A 17,531-nucleotide genomic window follows, 5' to 3' on the forward strand; every position below is an offset into this window, starting at 1 on the left:
TACATTGTTTACCATCACTACTGCCTCCTTTTTTTTTTTTTGTACCCAACAAATTTTTAAAAAATGTCAAAGGGATCAAAAATGCAATTTCCACTATAAGGCAAAAAACGCCAGAAAAAACGCAAGAAAAAAAAAACGCTAAACACAGGAAAATGCTGTGGCGTTTTTTCGGCCATTTTTTTCTTTGGGCCACAAAAAATCCAAGTAGAAACTAAGCCTTTCTCATAGAGAACCCACCTAATTTGTATTCATTTTTGCATCATTTAAAAGTCTTGAGAAATCCTCAAAGGTTTTGTCCTTAATGTAGTCACCTTGATTCATCGTCCCCCCTGGCTCCCTTTCTGGAGGCATCCCAAGGGGCACACCCATTGATGTTCTGGACAAAATTCCCAGATGATTTTATGAAAAAACAAACATTCAGCGGCATTAGTGACCATGTGGCGATCACAGTTTGAGACCCTACAAGGCCCTCTGTTTATTTATTCCATTTGTTTCTAGTGGCTGCACATAATACACACCATATGTGAATGTGCCCTCTCTATCCTTTCCCATGTCCCCTCATGATACATCACAATTAGTTTGCCCTTTAACATTCATGTGTTTGCTACATAGTGAGTCCAAAAGACATACGTCCATTTTGTCCGTGTGGGAGATTTGTTGTCCCTGAAAACCAGTCCCATATCTGACTCCGTTCCTTCCAAGTGAACAGGACTGAGCTGCAGTGCCGGACAATGATTTTTCTACTCCTTTAATTCGTGTGGTGGTGATGTGTACGTGCGCCAAATTTATTACATTTTCATGGCATGTGATAAATATGGTGCTACTTCCTATTTTTGCGAAATTACACTTCAGTACACCATTTGTTTATCTATTTCTGCCACTATTAACCTGTTGTGCCAAAATGTGCACCTTTTTTTAAAATGCTCTCCACAGCCAGTACAGTGATCCCTCAACTTACAATGGCCTCAACATACAATAGTTTCAACATACAATGGTCTTTTCTGGACCATCGTAACTTGAAACCAGACTCAACATACAATGCTACGGACAGTCCAGATCTGTGAAATGTGTCACAACTGGAGGAACTGACCAATCAGAATGGGCATTCACTGGTAAATCACCTGTATTACTGAAGTGTATGCACTGACTGGCTGTCTGGTAGCGCCCCCTACAGTACAGGGAGGAACTACAAGTTCTGTACTACTCCTTACCTGTGCCAGGGTTAGCTGCTCCTTTGGACACCAAGTAAGGGCGGCTTCATTTGGCACACTGGGTGTACTGTATAGGACCCTGAAGAAGCTCCTGTCCTCTACATAAACCATTGTTTCCCAACCAGGGTGCCTCCAGCTGTTGCAAAACTACAACTCCCAGCATGCCCGGACAGCCGTTGGCTGTCCGGGCATGCTGGGAGTTGTAGTTTAGCAACAGCTGGAGGCACCATGTTGGGAAACACTGACATAGACAGTGATTTACAGCTCCCAGCAGATCTTTCTTACTTTTATATGTGAGGATTTGCTTCATCTGTATCAGTTATCTACTTATTTTTGTTTAATTCTCACTTTTTCCTATTTTTGGATGACATTTTGGTGGCTTCAGAACCAATTACCAGGTTTCCATAGAGTTCTGGTCTCAACATACAATGGTTTCAACATACAATGATCGTCCTGGAACCAATTAATATTGTAACTTGAGGGACCACTGTATTGTAAACCAGGTCACGACTGGTGTAGATTTGCGTCAGATTGAGGGCTTTGCGACAAATTGTGCAACAAATCTCGCATTCATGACCACTTCAAAAAGTTAACCAGTCGATGGCATAGCTACACAATTATAGAAAAAGCTTCTAAAGCAAAAGTCGCAATAAAATGTCTCTAAACAGCAACTGAGACAAATTGTGTTACAAATCTACACCACAAAAACAGGGACTTTATATGCATATGCACCTTAAAGGGGGTAATGGATAAGGGGATAAGATGCCTGATCGCGGGGGTCCTGCCGCCGGGGACCCCCGTGATCTTGCATGCAGCACCCCGTTACAATCAGTCCCCGGAGCACGTTCGCTCCGGGTCTGATTACTGGCGAGTAATTGTGACGTCACGGCCCCGCCCCCGTGTGACGTCACGCTCAGCCCCCTCAATGCAAGCCATAGGCTTGCATTGAGGGGGCGAAGCGGGACGTCACACGGGGGCGGGGCCGTGATGTCAATGCTCCGGCCCCCGTGATTGCCAGTAATCAGACTCGGAGCGAACGTGCTCCCGGACTGATTATAAACAGGGTGCTGCGTGCAAGATCACGGGGGTCCCCAGCGGACCTCAGTGTTATAATAGTATTGAACCTCACGCTCTGTTTTTCATTGGTAGATCTTGTCTGTGGAGCTCCATGTTATATTTTATTGCTAAATAAAATTGGATTTTAATTTATCTATTTAAGTATAAGCTCTACATTTATTTCAGTGTAAAATGTATATAAGTAGAGTACTTAGTACTCAGAGTAAGGCCAGAGGGACACAGTTAATTCAAACATGACATTGACGTATGATAAGGATATATGTCCTGGAGGAACTTTTTGTGTATTTATACCACAAAAACAGGATATATAATAAATCCCACCCAAGTCTGGCGCTGTTTCTGGCGCTGTTTTCGTTAATGAGATCAGTGGCCATAATTCCTTTCTTTTAAGATATCAGTCCATCAAGTCTTAAAGGGGTACTCTGGTGGAAAACTTTTTTTTTCATAATCAGCTGGTGCCAGAAAGTTAAACAGGTTTGTAAATTATAGCAACAAAGGCACGTACGTGCACTCACCGCTCAGCGGAGACAGCTCGGCCTGAAGGTCCGGTCTGCGGAAGGCTGGGTCACAGCATCGGTGCAGGTAAGTGGGCGCTCGGAGGCTACGCCTAAATGTTAAAGGAGTTATCCAGGATTAGAAAAACAGAGCTAATTTCTTTCAAAAACTGCTCCCCGTCTGTCTCCAGGTTGGGTGTGGAATTACAACTTGGCTATATTCACTTCAATGTAACTGAGCTGTAGAACCACACCCAACCTGGAGTCAGACAGGGAGCAATTTTTTAAGAAATTAGCTCTGTTTCTCTATTCCTGGATAACCCTTTTTATCCTTCCAGTACCTATCAGCTGCTGTATGCTACAGAGGAAGTTCTTTTCTTTTTGAATTTATTTTCTCTCTGACCACAGTGCTCTCTGCTGACATCTCTATCCATGTGTCATGAACTGTCCAGAGTAGGATAGGTTTGCTATGGGGATTTGCTCCTGCTCTGGACAGTTCCGGACATGGACAGAGGTGTCAGCACACAGAGAGTACTGTGGTCAGACAGAAAAGAAATTAAAAAAGAAACTAACTTACTGTGGAGCATACAGCAGCTGATAAGTACTAGAAGGATTAACATTTTTTGATAGAAGTAATTTACAAATCTGTTTAACTTTCTGGCACCAATTGATTTAAAAAAAATTGTTTTCCACCGGAGTAACCCTTTAATGATATATCTGTCACCTTGCACTCATGTGCGTTGTTCAGAAAAGAGTCAACCCATGAAATTGCTGCCTGCAGTATGAGAGGATGGCATACTTATTATCACTGATTGGGGTTTTATGTGGGCACTCCATATAGAGATTTTATGTATTGAGGGCCTCTCAATGGTTTTGCACTATGACCCCCTCCTTAAATAGAAGCTTAAATAGTCCTCCAGGAACATGAGGGTAAATCATTGACTGAGTGTTTGCTGTAATAAGCGAATGAGTTGAAACATTTATCCAAGGATTATCATAGTACTGCAGTTACAATTGTTACGGTTATTATCAATGACTGCTCTTCTCTCCTTATTTCTGAATTACGGAGCCTTTCTCCGATTCTCATAGATTCTTAGAGGAAAAAAAATGCTTTGGTGAAATACATGGGGAAAAAAAGAAAGAAAAACTATTTTCTTCATGAAATCTTATGAGGAACATTGATTCATACATAAAATAAACTGTTTTCTTTTTTCTTTGGGAATGTCATGTGTCTTGTCAGCCTTGTACCAATTTTATACAATTCATCTGCCCTATCATCTTACATGGCTATCTACACATGAAGCCAAACTGAACATTCATCTATTTTCTACGATGTTGTTGACCTGTAAAGACCACACACCAAACCGAAATCAATTTCAGTGGAACCTGTTGATCTATTGTGTATGGAGGTGTCCTGACTTTTCTTTCAATGGTAGATACAGTGACCCCCCGACCTACGATGGCCCCGACATACGATCATTTCAACATATGATGCTTTTGTATGTCGGGGCCATCGCATAAACGGCTATCCGTCAGCGCTGACTGCTTCAGCTGCCACCGGATAGCCGTTTACGGTGCCCCGTGTGGTCCGCTGATGATCACTTACCTGTCCTCGGGGCTCCGGCGCATCCTCTTCGGGATCCCCTGTATCGTCAGCGCTCTCCATCGTCGTCATCACGTCGCTGCGCATGCCGTCCTGTAATCCAATAGGAGCGGCGTGCGTAGCGACGTGATGGCGGCGACGGAGAGCGAGGATGCCGGGGAAGCAGAGGACTTGCTGGAGCAACGACAGCGATGGAAGGCGACATCCAGGGCAGCGGTGACGTTCCGGAGCGGCGGGGACACGTAAGTATAACCTCCAATACCAGTGGTCTTCAACCGTTGGCTGTCTGGCCATGCTGGGTGTTGTAGTTTTGCAACATCTGGAGGTCCGCAGGTTGTAGACCACTGTCCTATACTTTACATTGCATGGATCCCTCAACATACGATGGTTTCAACAAATGATGGTCCATTTGGAACGGATTACCATCGTATGTTGAGGGACCACTGTATTAGGAAATGGTTTAGGCCAGTGGTCTCAAACTGTGGCCCTCCAAATGCTGAAAAACGGCAACTCACAGCATGACACCATGTGTAGCTTTCCTTTCTGCCAACTTAGATATTCTCTGACATGGGAGTGTAAGAATTAATGTTGATGTGTCTATAGTTCCTAATATGCAACTACTTTCAGTATCCCTGTCCTATAAGAGAAGTTTTCTACAATGTATGGCTATCTACATTTCGTATTCTGGCTATACTAAAGAGATATTCCGGCCATATACATCTTATCTCCTATCCAAAGTATAGGGGATTAGATGTCTGATCGCGGAGAGGGCCCGCCGCTGGGACCCCCCTCCCCCCGCGATCTCCATGCAGCACCCACATTCTCTGCTGGGCTGCTGCTCCAGTCTCGGAAACCTCTGTGTTTCCGGAACTGGAGACGTGACATCTCGTCATGCCCCCTTGTGAGATCATGCCACGCCCCCTCCATTCATGTCCATGGGAGGGGGCGTGACAGCTGTTATGCCCCCTCCCATAGACATGAATGGAGGAGGCGTGGTGTGACATCACGTCTCCAGTCCCGGAAACCCAGCTTTTTCTGAGACTGGAGCAGCACAGAATGTCCCCCACGATGAGACATCTATGGCCAGAATACCCCTTTAAGATATTTCTAACCTTAGAATGTATCACCTCTGGTTTCCAGCAGAAGAATCCATGGCACTCACCAGGTAAGAAGATTAAATTCCATAATAACAGGGACATATTAGTGGAAACAAACAGGAAGAGCCACTATAAGAGCCACGGATTCTACATTTTCTTACCCATGGAACAGATTTCCATCAAAGTATGGTCTCAAGTAGAGGAAGTGTTTGTGCACGGAGAACGGGCAAAGACGTGCCTACAGTGCAATAGAGAACAGTCCAACTATACCGCTCAGTGCAGTTTGGACAATGCTGTTAGGCAAGTAAAACTGCTGCTTACCTGCAGAATCGGTGCACAATTTTGCAGGCAAAAAACGTACCTGACAATCTATAGAAAATTGTGCCGAACAACATGTTTATGATTTTCTACTGAATTGCAACACATCTTGGCCTCATGGCTTCCACAAGGCGAGACTTTACCCTCTGTCACAATTGATCCATAGACATGATCATTTCAGTACCATGAGAGAATTTGGAGCATCAGCAATACTTGTTCTACTTGTTACAGTCCACTATAGGAAGTCCTCCATCCCTGACAAAGAAACGTTTATTGCAGACAGGTTTTGCGACACATTAATAATAGACAAATCAATACAATTGTGACACGTAGGTATGATCGAAATCTCAATATATGGTTCATCCCAATGGTTTTTTTTGCTTGCTGGACCACTGGGCACTAAGCCAAGGCTGGCAAAGTATCAGTCTGGGGGCCAAATTGAATTCTCTATGTCTAATTTCTGCCTTTTTATATCCTCAAATAAACTATTCCTGCTATTTTACACATAATTGATATACAGTTTGATGTTGTATTTCAATGTGTTCTAGTTACATTTGAGTGATTTCCCTTACTCTGTAATAGATACAATATGTGCCATCTCTGTATCGCCAGCCTCTAGTTTATTATTTACATTTAGATTTACTATGTGACCTGATTATTACTTCCTCTGCATTTGTGACACTCTCTACTCTTGCAACATTGGCCTAACCACAGACACTCCTGCCCCTGAGGTGTACCAACTGAAGGTACCACTCACAGGAATCCTGTAATACGCCATTCTAATTAACATATTAGCTGCAGAGAACAAAGGAAATGAGTAAACACATGTTATACACATCAACAGTGAGTAGTGTATCCAAGGAATAGTAGTTATGTCAGACCTGACTTTGTAGTGGACTGAGTCATGAAATTAACATATTAAACAATATTAACATTAAATATATGACAGGCAAAAAGGTGAAAATGTCATGATTATTCAATGCACAAACAAATTCTTGAATATTTTTTTCTTTTTAACAATATTATTGGTATATGTTTATCAGTCCCATTATATACATGAATTTAAAGGGGTACTCCGGCCCTAGACATTTTATCCCCTATCCAAAGGATAGGGTATAAGATGTCTGATCACGGGGGTCCTGCCGCTAAAGACCCCCACAATCTTGGCTCGTGGCATCACTGTCACGTCCCCTCGTGATGTCACGGTCATGCCCCCTCAATGCAAGTCTATGGGAGGGGGAATGACAGCCATCACGCCCCTTCCCATAGACCTGCATTGAGGGGGCGTGGTTGTGATGTCATGAGTGGGGCGCGACCATGACGTCACAAGCCTCTGGCGCTCCGACACTGCACCCTTTGGATAGGAGATAAGATGTCTAGGGGCGGAGTACCCCTTTAAAGGTCCATCTAAGATCGTCTTTTGATACTAACTGCACCCAAAACAAAGGTATAGACCAATTGTCTCCAGTGGCCCTTTATCTGTTGCAATCTCTAGACATCTACCGTTTGGAGTCCACTGGAATAAGCAACATATATTATATAACTGACAGTCAAGTGCTGCAGAACCCAAATACATTTGCACACATAGTAGAGAAAGGGCAGAAGCCACTGCCAGATACTCCTCAGACTGGGCACACAGACTGAAAACATGTTAGGCTAAAGACCCCCAGACTTACCATATTTAATGTGGCCTATATGCCTGTGAATGGGATAGTTGTAATCCAATTCCCCATCCTTCTTGTTGCAGTTTCTCTACAGACAATACAGGAAGGATGTGTTTCCAATATGGCCGCACCCAAGGAAGGAGAACATTTCTTTTACAAGCTCTTCTACATACTAATATTTATTAAACTGGAATTAAATACACAAACATGCCATTTAAGTTCCCCAAGTTCCCCATTTTAAGTCTACGGCTGGCCCATTGACTTTGGCTTAGTGATCTATAGACCTAAAAGATAAAATCTGAAGATACACTGGTGGTCAATGAGGGTCTTGGCTCTTCCGAGAGAGGAAGAAAAATTAAAGTTGTGGTAATGGATGAGGGGCTCAACTTCTATTTAGCAATTGCTGACAATTCTTGGCTTATCTTTTATAAACAGGAGTGAAAGAAATGGAGAAAAAACTGAGGAAATGGGGAAAAAGGATGGAGAAGCAATGGAGAAATAAGCAGAGTCCAAGAGGAAGAAGCAGCACGGTGAAGTGAGGAGCAGCCATCATAGCTTCTTCATTAACAATGATTGGCTTCTTAACCTTTTCCTTGCCTCTTAGATATCTAAACACAGACCCCCAATTATATATAAGTGGGTTTCCTCCCCTCACATAAGCATGAGGTTATGTTGTAGACTAATTTCTAGCTAGTTAGGAAAAATTGTCCTGAATACATTGTAAATCAGTTCTATTCATTCATCGATGAGTGTGGGGGGGGGGGGGGGGGGAAGCTTTTGTGGGTCGTACAATGATGGTAGAAAGAGTCCAATTAGAGAATGGAGGAGGATTAACTGACTGCCATTATGGAATACATGCCTTTCTTTTTATTTCCCAATGGTAATATGTAGTATGTGATGGTATGATGTAACAGATGTAGTATACCAATAATAATAGTAGTGATAATAATAATAATAATAATAATGTCAGATATAGTATACTAATAATAATGTCTACAATAATAATGTCAGATATTGTATATCAATAATAATGTATATCTCTTAACTATATCCAAATAATAACAATAATAAAATTAATTATCATACATACTATATATAAGTTCATACTGTATACACTGAATTTCATTATGATTCTCAATAATCCATAACATGTAGGCTTCCTGCCAATTTCTCAAGCTTAAAGGGGTACTCCGGCACTAAGACATCTTATCTCTTATCCTAAGGATAGGGGATAAGATGCCTAATCGCGGGGGTCCCGCCGCTGGGGACCCCTGTGATCTTCCACGCCGCACCCCGTTAGAATCAGCCCCCAGAGCGTGCTCGCTCCGGGTCTGATTACTGGCGATCACGGGGACGGAGCATAGTGATGTCACGGCTCCGCCCCCGTGTGACCTCACGCTCCGCCCCCTCAATGCAAGCCTATGGGAGGGGGCGTGACAGCTGTCACGCCCCCTCCATAGGCTTGCATTGAGGGGGTGGAGCATGACATCACACGGGGGCAGAGCTGTGATGTCACATACCCGTGATCGCCAGGCTTTGAGACATGAGATATACTTTACATGGCTATATTTTTTGCTTGGCAGGAAAAAGTATCATAGGATTGCAACTATGCAATCTACATATTTATAAAGGTTTTCTACTATAAAAAGAGAATTCTGTCTGGAAAATTGCTGACCATAAAATAGATGGTCTGAAAATAACCCTGCAACACCACATTAACCAATCCCTTCACTTCTGGCCCTTTGGAATATTTTGGGTTTGTTTTTTTTCTTAGTGACTTTGCTTTGCTCTAGGTTCCCTTAGTTACAATCATTCATTTGTAATGTAGAATTTTCCTTTTTCCCACTTGTGCCAAAATATCCAACGTGCGCCAAAACCCCCCACACAAACACACATAATAATAGAAAGAAAAAGAACACATTACTTACTAAACCTACAACAAATAAAACTCTATACTCTTAGTAAATGAAGGCCATAGTATAAAAAAAAATGCGGTTAGGCTGGAAACAAATAGGAGTTTTTTTTCGTTAAAATGATTTGCCGAATTGTGTTTTTTGGGGCTTAAAACGCTGTGGCCAGATGTTGCCTGGGAGTTCTGAGGGAAATATAAAATTCCATACCCACATAGCATTTTTTTTTTTAAAGGCTTAGTGCAAAACTGCAGCTTTGTAATAAAAAAAAGACAAAGCCTATACTAATACTCATTGGGGGAAATTTATCAAAACCTGTGTAGAGGAAAAGTTGACCAGTTGCCCATAGCAACCAACCAGATTGCTTCTTTTATATTTCAGAGGCCTTTTTAAAAATGATAAAAGGAATCTCAATGGTTGCTATAGGCCACTGTTCCTCTACACAGGTTTTGATAAATCTTCCCCATTATCTTTGGAAAAAACGCCACAAAAGCTTCATCTTGGAGGAAAAATTTAGAAGGCAGTTTTTTTTGGCTATAAAAAAACGCCAACCAACAAAAGTTGTGTCTGTTACTAGCCTAATTCCAAAATTGCTTTAACTGCCCAATTTTTTTTTTTAACTGTAATTTTTAGTAAGGAATTTTTCATTGTTACAAATCCAAATAAAAGAGAAAAACATACAATGATAATACAGAGGGCCGAAACCCAATATCAAACGGCATAGTATGAGTGAGAGAACAAGCAAATGGGGGGGCCAAGGCATTCTAGTAAAACCACAGAAATCCCGATAAAGGCCCTCAGTATCACGATGTTAACACAATAAATCCGTAACTATAATCATTGAAAGGCAGAAAAAGTAGTCAGTAAGGCCCTAAGGGCCACAAACAGAGGAAGAGGAGGGGTAGGGGAGTTAGGAAGGAGGGGGGGAGGAAACAAAAACAGTGGGGACAAACATACGACCACCACAAGAGGCTAAGGGAAGAGGAGAGAGAAAGAAAAAGAAGAGAGAAGGAAGAGAAAGTGAGGTCGGGAGATCAAGGCGGTTGCCTATCAGAGAAACGAACCCAATGTTCCCAGACAGAGAGGAATGAGGTGATAGAATTATTTAAAGAGGCCGTTAGAAATTCCAAAGAACGGATCTCACGTATTCGGGTTAACAAATCAGATTCAGAGGGAGGGAGGGTCCTCTTCCAACACTTGGCAATAAGGGTTTTAGCAGCTAGGGAAATATGCATGAAAAGCTTAAATGGTTTCTTAGACAGAGTGGGGTGAGAGAGATGGAGAAGGTAAATAAGGGGTCCAGAGCGACATCCCCAGAGTGTCAGATATCAATCCCTGCACTTTTTTTTCAGTAGTCAGCTAAGAGAGGAGAGGACAAGAAAATATGGAACACCGTACCCAGCCCCACACCACAACGCCAGCATTGAGGAGGGATATCAGGGTTCAGTCTATTTAACAGTTCCGGAGTATGATACCAGCCCATGATCAATTTAGGGCAAAAACCAGGGGAGACAGGGGACAACCCTGACTGGTTCCATTAGATAAAGGAAAGGTAGTAGAAGGAGCATGAGGATGTTTGAGAGAGGCAGTAGGAGAGGAGTAAAGACCCCGCAGTGCAGTTAGAAAATTGCCCGTTATACCAAATTTCTGGAGGGTAGCAAAACGAAAGGCCACCCCAGTCTATCAAATGCCTTTTCGGCATCTAAGCTAAGAACTAATGTGCTCGGACCTCTGATTGATTAAGTCAACGAGATCTACCACCCTTCTGGTGTTGTCACCACCCTGGTGGCAGGGTATGAACCCAACCTAATCCTTATGGATAAGAGATGGGAGAAAAGAGCAAAGTCTGACAGCCAACACCTTAGAAAAAAGCTTCAAATCAGAATTAAGAAGGGCAATAGGCCTGTAACTAGAACAATCGTGAGGGTCCTTGCCAGGTTTAGGTATCAAGGTGATTAATCAAAGATGAATGAATGATTTAAAAAGAGGAACGAGTTTAAGTACAAGAATAGAGGAGTAAGTCTTATAGTACAGGTACGTAAAGCCGTCTGGGCTGGGGGAACGACCAGTAGGAAGGGATTTGAGGACCTCCAGGAGTTCCTCCCCAGTGATAGGCGTGTTGAGGACTGCACAATCAGCCTCACACAAAGAAGGTAGGCCACATCGGGAAAGATAAAAATCAAGAGCTGCTGTTCATTCCACCGAATCAGACGGAAGTTGGAAAGGAGTAAAGATTAGTGCATTAGTCAACAAAGAGGCGAGAAATATCAGCAGGGTGATAATGAGGTACACCAGAGGAGTCCTTCAAGGCAGAGGGGGATTGAGTCCCCGCCCGGTCACACAGGCCCCTGACCAACATAGTATGGGCTTTGTTGCCTTTCTCATAAAAACGTTGTTTGGCATACAGCAACTGTCGCTCAACTCTATGGAGAGACAGGTCTCCCAACTGAGCCCGAGCACCACCAAGTGCCTCAGGACCTATAGAGAGGGGGCAGACAGTATGAGAGCGTTCAGGCAAGTGATCTCCACTTGGAGTTCCCAAGAGCGAGTCAGGGCATCACGCTTAAGTCGTGCACCCAGAGCAGTACAATACCCTCATTCAACTGACTTATGGGCTTCCCAGAGGACAGCCTGAGAAGAGACTAGTAGCAAAATAATCAGTTAGACATTGCTGTATTGACTCCCGGGAAGACAATGATTTAAGGAGTGAATTATTCATTCGCCAATGGCAGCTCCGGAGGGCTACTAGGGGTATAACTAAGCTGAGACTTTCTGTTCTGTCTGTGATAAGGAGGAGGCTGCAGGAAAGTGATCAGCAATACAGTGAAAGGTGGCACCAGTAGATAGACACAACTATAAGTGATGTTCACAGCTTAGCCTCCCCCTCCTTGTGGAATGATGTTTGCGAAAGTCGCAGAGCAAGACCTTTTTTATTCATGTGAATGGGACAGCTCCTGGCTATTGTTTTCTATGTCCGGCTGAAAAGCATATCTCTATATACTGGCAAAATGACAGACCCCAAAAGAATGTACAAAAAATGAAATAAAGAAATTACAAACCAATTAGAATAAATTAATATATTTTACTTTCTGGCTCTAAGCAGTAAAATCTAACACATGCATTCAAATGTTTCCTTTGTGTCACAGAGAATCCACAGTAAAAATCATGTATGCCTTCTTATGATTTTTTCCGTAGATGCAGTGGAATATAGTCCCTCGTGGAGGCACCATACATACAATGAGTCTTCAGGAGCCCTAGGTATAAATGTTCTTCTATAATATAGTAATGTCACAATCACTCTATTCTGGCTCAGTGGTTGGCATTGTTGCCCTGCAGCATTGGGGTCCTGGTTTCAAATCCAACCAAGGAAAACATCTACATGGAGTTTGGACGTTCTTGCCGTAAGTGCTGCGGAATATGTTGGCAGGAAATAAATCAAACAACTATTGTTACACTATGTATTCCTGAAAAATAATTGGAGCTGAATTTTTATCCAGCCTTTCCTGATAATTGACGGCTGCACCAGCTGAAATGTACATTAAACTACAATGCACCTTCTGGTAATGGGATAGAAGGAAAGCAGTAGTTCTGTGTCCAGCCGTGAGCACTGTACACTTCATATCCATTACATGTTATGTGAGCCTGACGTAGCCAACGCTTTTGTTCTTCGGGTGAGATGTTGTTTCTTGAAATCCCTCTGGCAAGTCCCAATTAGTTCATTCGAAAATAAACTTGTCAGCTTGGTCTACCGTTCCGCCCACCCCGCAGTCATTTAAGTGCGTTATACATGGGATTCCCTCTGGGACATACATGTCCCCTCCCCCATGGCGTCGCCGCGGTTCTCTATTAATGTGATCTCTTTCACATTTGCTGCAGCTGAGGTACATGATACTTAACTCACTCATTGCCAGTTTGCATGAGCTTCCTATTGCTTACACGTTCAAGTACATGAAATGTAACCAACTACAGCTTAAGGCTACATGCACCTCCGAAATATTTCTGCAGTTTGTCTGTGACTTTATTACAGTTGCAATTTGGCTGTAAGGAAAAAAAAAAAATTAGCCAAATCGCAATCACATGCAGCTTGTATTGAGGACAATGCTGGCAAAGTCACAAGTAATTTGCAACCTGCGACCAAAAATCCAATTTGGATTTTGTATGACTGTAATGTCACTGTAACATCATGACGCAAGTCGAATTGCGATCACATTGACAATCGTTATTTGCAATGTGACATTACGATCAACCAAAGTCGCCATGTACCCCAGCTTTACACCCTAAACTGACAGATTTGTTCTTGGACACATAATGTCCACTGTAAGGGTAGGTTCATGCTGAGGAATCTCCGTCCTGAAAAATTACGACCAGAGATTCCAAGTGTAGCCAGTGCTGACCGCATAGACTGCAATGTATTCCGCGCGGGTTTACCTGAAAGAATGAGCAAGATTTTGTGTTTATATTCACCATTTGTGGCATTTTTAGGCTTAGTGTAAAATCTCTTTTGGGAGTAGACGCTTAAAGGGGTACTCGGGTGGAAAACTTTTTTTTTTTTTAACCAACTTTCAGTACTTATTAGCTGCTGAATACTACAGAGGAAAAGTCTTTTCTTTTTGGAACACAGTGCTCTCTGGTGACATCACAAGCACAGTGCTCTCTGCTGACATCTCTGTCCATTTTAAGAACTGTACAGAGTAGGAGAAAATCCCCATAGCAAATATATGCTGCTCTGGACAGTTCCTAAAATGGACAGAGATGTCAGCAGAGAGCACTGTGGTCATGATGTCAGCAGAGAGCTCTGTGTTCCAAAAAGAAAATAATTTCCTCTATAGTATTCAGCAGCTAATAAGTACTGGAAGGATTAAGATTTTTAATAGAAGTAATTTACAAATCTGTTTAACTTTCTGGCACCAGTTGATTTAAATAAAAATAAAAAAGTTTTTCCACCAGAGTAACCCTTTAAAGGGGAACTCAGGTGGAAACAAATGGGAAACAAATGTTTTCAAATCAACTGGTGGCAGAAAGTTAAACAGATTAGTAAATTACTTCTATTTCAAAATCTTAATCCTTTCAGTACTTATTAGCTGCTGTATAATACAGGGAAATTTGTGAAGTTCTTTCCAGTCTGACAACAGTGCCCTCTGCTGACACCTCTGTACAAGTTGGGAACTGTCCAGATTACAAATATATCCCCATAGAAAACCTTTCCTGCTCTAGACAGTTCCTGACATGGACAGAGGTGTCAGCAGAGAGCACTGTGGTCAGACTGGAAAAAACTTTTTTCTCTGAAGTATAAAAAACAAAAAAGAAGTTTCTCTGAAGTATATCTGTAGCATACAGCAGCCGATAAGTACTGGAAGGGTTAAGATTTTTTAATAGAAGTCATTTACAAATCTGTTTAACTTTATGGCACCAGTTGATTAGATTTTTTTTTTTTCCACTGAAGTACCCCTTTAAGCTTCAGCACTGAAATTCCGTAGTGTGCGCTGTGCAGTGGAGTCCTATTGACAGCAATGTATATCTGAATGAAGGTAAAAAGACAAAACTTCCCATAGAGTAAGTAGTACAGTTAAACAATAGAATGTCAGCTGAAGAAACAGTTACAGACTGCTCACCTGGGGTTATTGTGTTAGAAGACACAACAGCTTGTAATCACATGGATAGATTTCCACAATGGTGGTGCTTCCTCTCGGGAGTCGACAATTCAGGAACAGGCTGAGTCAATATATGCAATAAGGGATGAATAGAGGAGAAAAACGCGGGGATATTTTCAAGCACAATCCAGCCAGAGTAACACAGCAATGGAATCCTGCTGCACCAGAGTTTCTGAATTACATTTTTAAGCGGAATTATGCTCGAACCCAGCCCAGTCTGAACCCAGCCTATGGGTCACCTTAAGCTTGTCTTAAGCAATGGCAGAGCTTTCTACAATCTAGATTTCTTAATCCAGTCTTTTAATTTCGTTTTTCCCTTATGTCCTACCAGCAGCACAGATTCCAACCTCGTGAAAAAATGTATGCACATACAAGTATAACTAATATACTTCATTGCCCTCCCTATAAGAGCGATCACCCCCCATCCACTGTGTTATATACTGTGGGACTGGTGGTGGTCTTTCCTCCTGGACAGATCTTGCCTTCGTGCCTGGCTCTATGGTTCAGTAGCAATTCTTCTACTTCTGCCTGTTCCCGGTATAAGCGTGGTCCGCCAATTTGATGGGTGCCGCCATCTTGCTGGAAATTGACATGTTCAGAGTCACTTCCTGTTTCACAACTCCAGCTGGCTGCGGCATTCTCCGATCTCCCTCTACTCTCCCCAAAGTTGTTCTTTTTTAGAAAGGAGAGTATTTCATATCCACTTATAGATTTTTTGATTTCTGATTTAAACTTATTATTAGAAATTAACAATTTATTAAGCTTCAAATACATTTCATTTTGATGGGATTCTGCTGAACTGTACACACGGCGGAATTTCCAAGGCAGACCATTCTGCCCCGGAAATCCCATTTTCAGCGTCTGCAAAAAGACTAGATATGTCAATTCTTTCTGCGGATTCTGTTTGAAAATGCATTGCCTTTTATTAAGATGGTGCATTTCCAAGCAGTCCATGTTTTTCGGGCGGGCATTCCGCACATTTTCGGCCATGTGAACATGGTCTTAGGCTGGCATCACACAGCTTAGTTATGTTTATTTTGGGTGCAAGGCAGTTCCTCCCAACAGTGCACATTCTAGATGACTTTTATGACTTTTTCATCTCATGCACCTCCATTGTTCTTGCTTGAACAAACGCGTCCATGTGTTTTGTTGGCGCCTTTCCCATTACATATCATGTGATGCATAGATTATGTGGAAATGTCACATTGGCCGGCACTTCTTAAGATCCCGTTCTTTATTGCAGATGAATAAAATAGATACAAATCTTCACATAAAACCACATAGCTGGGACAAAGGATGACGTGTTTCAGATCAGCTGATCCTCTGCATTGACTGATTTGTAATGTTAAAAAAACAACACAGAAAATCAAGTACTAAAACATCATTCTTAAAAAAACTCATAACATAACATAAAAAGCTGCCATTTCTTGTTAAACAAAAGAAGAAAGTAGTGGTCTCCTAACTGCGGGCATGGCTGGGCACATGTACTCCATACTGCCATAAGGTTGACCGAGCCGTCTACTGTACTTCCGATTGCCTGCAATGTCATATAGAGTATTTTCTGATAAATTAAGGTGAATACAACAGAGAAAAAGTCATAGTATGTTCAATCGTATGTATTTTCCATTTGAAGCATTGCTAGAGGAGAATATCTCCATGTATACAGCACCCAATGGAACGTGTATCGCCATGCATGATAACTGCATTCGCTGCCTTGCAGACTCCATGCATGTGTACATGACATTATCAGACATGTTCCATGTTTTGGCAGAATCCTCCATATTTTGCATCTTCAATCCTTGTCTTTGATTGTAAATTGCCTTCTTTGCCTTTTAAACTACTTAGCATTGCAAATTCTGCACATCTACATAGCAGATGCAGTTGTTAATAGAGCACAAAATAAAGAAAAATTAGAAGCTATATTAACCCTTGAATTAAATTTCTAATGAATAAGAGGCCCTGAAGGAGGCTACACACTTTAGACCAAAGCTGATGAAAACTGACAATTTCAACCATAATGATTATCCCTTATCCACAGCATAGAGTATAAGTGTTTGATCGTTAGAGGTTCGATCGCTGGGACACCCACAATCTCCTGCCCGGGGACACGGCTCTCCTAATGCCCAGAATGATTACCGCTCTATGCATGGAAAGTTGTCGGCCATCGCACAGAGCGGTGGTTGACATGCCCCCTCCATGCATCTCTATGGGAGAACCAAAGATATAAGAGTGTTGTACTGGCGGTGGTCGCTCCTTGCATGAGGAGAGACGGGGTGCAAGGCAAGAGATCTCGGGGGAGTCCCAGTTCAGACCCTTCTCAATCAAAACTAAGTTCCCATTTAACACATTTTTAAAAGTGAGTGACTGCTTTTGCTGACTGATGACCATCATCTTATAAAAGAGTCAACCATGTTTAAATTATTTTGGTCTAAATGGATGTATATGGGTCAATATGGGTCACTGAGTGGATATGGATCACTGGGTTCTGCACATGTTATATTCAGAA

The 17,531-nt window shown here is 42.2% G+C and overlaps 1 long non-coding RNA gene across 1 annotated transcript in view; it reads left to right on the top strand.

Annotated features, from left to right (window-relative positions):
* The window catches only part of LOC130356915 (uncharacterized), a 30,459-nt gene extending 17,218 nt beyond the window's left edge, over window positions 1-13,241 (top strand). Inside the window, exons 2-3 of the long non-coding RNA XR_008889034.1 lie at window positions 7,900-7,999; window positions 12,570-13,241. This is a non-coding gene — a long non-coding RNA (uncharacterized LOC130356915). The remainder of the gene's footprint in view (window positions 1-7,899; window positions 8,000-12,569) is intronic.
* The last annotated feature ends 4,290 nt before the right edge of the window (window positions 13,242-17,531 follow it).

Source organism: Hyla sarda, chromosome 2 (assembly GCF_029499605.1).
Source record: "Hyla sarda isolate aHylSar1 chromosome 2, aHylSar1.hap1, whole genome shotgun sequence".
NCBI classification, from domain to species: domain Eukaryota; kingdom Metazoa; phylum Chordata; class Amphibia; order Anura; family Hylidae; genus Hyla; species Hyla sarda.